Raw genomic sequence first — 5,155 nt, forward strand, 5'->3', positions numbered from 1 at the left:
ATACCTAAGTTAGGGCTTTGAGCTCTATTTATTGTACATTCACCTCATTATGAGCTCTCTTCTTTCTCACTTAGATGTTTTCAACAATGAATTTTTTTGAGTTGATTGTAGGAGCACTTTGTAGTAGAGATTTTTCAACATTGATTATACAGATTTAGTGGTTCCTTCTCTTTGATTCTTTTTTGCAATATTGTGGGTTCTTTGCTTTTATGATTGTGTTTGTTCTTCATTCAAGCTACATTCCTCATTGCATGTTAGAATCTCAATACTTGTGATTTTAGGTCTTTGTTTGTGTCCTTATTCTTTTGGAGAAAATTGATAAAGCTTAGGTTTTCCTTTCAAAACAAAAGATTCCCAGTTCTTGCATAGAAATACTTTTGTAATTGCATGCTTGTCTAGGTATTGTGAATCATTCATAGCATTAATTTAATTAAAGTTACATATAAATCATTGGTGTATCACCTCATTTAGGTTTAGTATTCGTTATTTTCATTCACTTTTTACCCCTTTTTTGCTTACAATTAAGTTTTTAGGTGATCATTATATAGGAACTAACCTAGCTCCCAAAGATTCATCTCTCATTTTAGGACAACCCACCACCTGAGAGAATTTCCATGTTGCAATAGGTGCAACCCTAATTAACAATATTTTTTTGCACACCTAGTGGGACACGAACTAATTCTTAGTTCATTTGAGTTACATAATTTTACTATTTTTTGGTTTGAAGATAAATATGACATCCTTTGGAGGAAGAATTTACACACACCTAATGACTCAAAAAAGGAAGAATTCACTAGTCTCAAGAGATCACTTCCTAGTATTTGCAAGCAATTTTTGTATTCAGATTTCTAGCTTTCTATATGAGTAGATATGTCCAATTATCATGGTCAGTCAACATATCCATCTCCATATTATGACAAAAATGTATATCAAGATCCTTATCAGTCATATACACATAGTCAAAATGATGGTTTTACTCCAACAACAGTTTATCAGAATGCTCAAAGTTGTTATTAGACTCAAGATTCTAAGAATCAATGTGAAATCCAAGAATTTAAAGAGACTAGAAAACAACATGGAAAATTAAAAGATATGTTGCAGAATTTTAACAATCAGATAAATGAGCTTACGAGGCAACATGACTTTAAAGCACATTTGGATGAGTGCTCTTATCAAGCTTATCTTCATAAGCAAGATGAGTTAGCTCGTCAAGTCCATATTCATGAGTAGGAAATTAAAGAAATGGATTAAATTTTTTGAAATTAGTTGGCTGAAGAAAGAAGACATTATGAAGAGCTTCTTCTTGGAAAATAACAACAGTACGAGGTAGAAAGGAAAAAGTATGAAGAAGGATTTCAAAGGAAATTGAGAGAACATGATGAATTTCATGACAAGGAGCTACAAGAGCAAAAGATTATAATCAGAAGGTTGGTAACCTCATATAAAAAATTAAAAGAAGCTTGAGAAGATAATGGTATTTCAAGTCAACATAAAGAAGAAAATCAAATTATAGTTCCTACTAAGAAGCCACATGAGCCTACATGCACTAAAGAGGAGATTCAATCACCTTTAATGCTAGCTTAGATTTCTAATTAGCAATATGAATTATAGAAGGTAGATTTAAAAAAGAATCTTGATAATCAGATTGTTGCACATGAGGTAGAAATGAAGATAAAGCTTATTGAACGACAATTTTCTAGTACTAAAATTCCAAGCTTTCTAGAAGACCCCTTAAAGAAAGATACTCAAACTCAGAATTCAAGTTACCCATGCTTCATCAAGCCCAATCAGGAAGAACCAATACTTCAAAAAATGTTGCCATATAAGAAAATCCATCCTAAAGCTCAATCAATTCTTGATGTTTCAATTCAACATGTTAAGAAGATTTGTAAATTTGATTTTTTGAGTTTTAATGATTTCCTTTCTAAACAATAGGTTGAAATTGAAAAATATGATCCACCACAAGAAGTTTCTTGTATAGAAAAAGTTGATAGTTTTCAAGGTCAACTTCATTTATTTGATGAGCTTCATGGTTTTGTGAGTGGGGAAGAAGATGAGGTTCATGTTGAACAAGAGGAAAATCAAAAAATGCTCAATTGACTTCAGAACAAAAAGAAGAGGAAGATGATTTAATTGTTTTGGTGATTCAAGATAGTCCTCATAAGGTATGTGAAAGTCCTATTTTTGCTAAGATTGAAAATGATGATGATAAGGTTTCTTTTTGGGATGATTTGGAAGATTTTATATCAGAATTGGATGGGATAAACCAAGAGCAAAAAGTTGTTAAAGATTTGAAAATGGAGTCTAAAGAGCTGGTTGTTTTGTCTATTGAAACCTATCCATATGTTAGTACTAGTAAGAAAAACATGCATGAGATAATGGATTTTCTTGTTTTTGATCAGCATGTTAAGAAAAATAAGATTAATAAGTTTTTGATCCAAGAATAGGAAAATACAAACAACACACAAGAAAGGTTTCAACTATTTGACATAAAAGATGAGTTTGAGCATAATAATTCAAAAGAAGTAGAATTCCATGAGTTGAATGTAGCTTATAATATTAGTGGGTCAATGGAAAAGATAGTCAAAGAGGTTAAAATTAGCCATCATATTCTTAAGTTTGTCATTTCAAAAGGCTACTCAATCATACGTTGTGCTAGGATAGACGTTGAGGATAAAATTTTAGATGTTGAAGAACAGATTTGACTTTTTGATTGGGACACAACCCAAGAATAGAATGGACACAACAGAAAAGGGAAATTGTATTAACTGAAAAATAAGCTAGTACATTTAGTACAGAGAAAATAAACTTCAAAACATGCCCTAAGGGCTTACAATAGCATAAATCTGGAGATAATTTCTCCTATCAGTACCTCCTCTCAAACTCCACTCCGAATTGCCTTTTACAATGCCAGAAATCTCCTTAAATAGACCCTGGAGGGTTAAGGACTAGGAGTACATTCTAGAAAGTGCTAGTAGGCATCCATCGTCCAAATAGAAGGTTCCAGAAGCTGCGGTAGAAGTCGATGCAAATCTAGAAGAATCCAGAAATGGTAACCGAACTTCCGGGAGGCATAACTTTTGAACCGTAGCTCCGATTGACGAACCATTTACATTTTTAGAAAGCTCTCAAAGCACTCTATAGCCTTATGGACCAGATTTTCTCGTCCCCCATTTTTGGCCCTTTTTGAGGTCATTTAATGTCCCTAACCTAACTTTGAAGCATTCTTAGGAGGTCTCCAAAACTCGAAAAACTGCAATAACTTTCAAACTGTGGGGCCTTTTGACCTGATTCTTTTTTTGGAATGCTCTAAATCACAATTACATTCATCTAGCCAATTTACACCTCCTAGTTCACCAAAATGATGGCTCAATTACATACTCCTATTTTTTTAAGATTTACACGAACACTAATAGTGGAACTGTGAGAGTTGGAACCTTTATTTGACCCAAATGGGTATCCAAAAATGAAAACACATGAAACAAAAACTAAGTCTAAGTATTTTTTTTGGGTGACACAGGATTGCCCTTATACCTCTGAATGCTCCTGCATCAGACATCCAAGGTAGATTGAAAAGTGACCCTGTCACTTTATGAATGGTAGAGGAAATCCCAAATGGGAAACCTCAGCTGCTAAAATCCAAGTTGAGTCCTCGATCGGTCGTCCTTTCCATTTGACCAAATACTCTTCATACTGCTTTTTTCTGGTACTCCTACCCACACGATGATCTAGAATGTCTTCTATCTCCTCCTTCTTAGAAGCAGGAATCAGACATGGCTCTTACACCAACTCCTCATCTGCACCATCATCATGATACTTTGTTAAATATGCAATGTTGAAAATGGGAGAAATGTGAATACCATCTGGATGCTCCACCTCATATGCATTTCCTGAGTCATGTTTCTTCAAAATTTTGCAGGGGCCAAATTTCTTCATTTTCAGCTTGTTGTAAGTACCGGCTGGAAATCTTTCTTTTCGTAAGTGCACCATGACTAGATCCCCTACTTGGAATTCCTTATGTCTTCTCCTTTGATCAGCCCTAGCTTTATACTCTTGATTCATCTTGGTAATGTGTGCTTGAACCTCCTCATGTAGATGCTTGATATGTTCAGCAAATTCTTCAACTTTAGCACTTGTCCTCTCCCCTTGCTCTATCTTCCTCAATTCTGGTGCAGTCCTTGGGCTATTCCCATATACAATTTGGAATGGTGATTTTCTAGTACTCCTATTTATAGAGTTATTGTAAGCAAACTCTTCTTGTGGTAGAATCAAATCCCATCCCTTGGGCTTATCCCCAACTAAACATCTTAGCAAATTGCCCAGACTTTTGTTTACCACTTCTGTTTGGCCGTCAGTTTGTGGGTGATGCGTGGAACTGAATTTCAAGTCTGTTTTCAACTTTTTCCACAATGTCCTCTAGAAATTCCCCACAAATTTAGTATCTCTGTCAGAAACTATACTCCTTGGAAGACCATGTAGTCTTACCGCCTCTTTGAAAAACAAGTCTGCAATATGGACAGCATCATGAGTTTTGTGGCATGGAATGAAATGTGCCATTTTGGAGAACCTATCAACCACCACGAATACTGAGTCATTACCCCTTTGTGTCCTTGGCAATCCAAGAAAAAAATCCATACTTATGTCCTCCCATGGCCTTGATGGAATAGGCAATGGCTGATATAGGCCAGTATTGTGACTAAACCCCTTGGTAACTTGACAAACATGGCAACTCTGTACAAACTTCTTCACATCCTGTGAAATTTGAGGCCAAAAATAATGTTCTCTAAGAATGGTAATGGTCTTATCTCAACCAAAATGTCCTGCCATCCCTCCACTGTGTTTCTCCTTAATCAAATTTTCCCTCATGGAACTCCTTGGAATGCACAATTGACTACCCTTGAACAACATGCCATCTTGAATCAAATAGTCTAACCACTTGGTTCTATCTACAGCTATAGGTTCTTTACAAGCTTTCTATGCTTCAGCAAAATCAGGATCCTCAGGGTACAATTTCTTGAGTTCATCAAACCCAACTACTTCAACCTGCATTACTGTAAGCAACAACTGTCTCCTACTTAGTGCATCTGCAACCCTGTTAGATTTTCCACTTCTATGCTTCAACACAAATGTATAACTCTGCAAGAACTCTACCCAC

The sequence above is a fragment of the Cupressus sempervirens genome, chromosome 4 (genome assembly GCF_028749045.1).
Source record: "Cupressus sempervirens isolate cs-2001-9-10 chromosome 4, ASM2874904v1, whole genome shotgun sequence".
Classification (NCBI taxonomy): domain Eukaryota; kingdom Viridiplantae; phylum Streptophyta; class Pinopsida; order Cupressales; family Cupressaceae; genus Cupressus; species Cupressus sempervirens.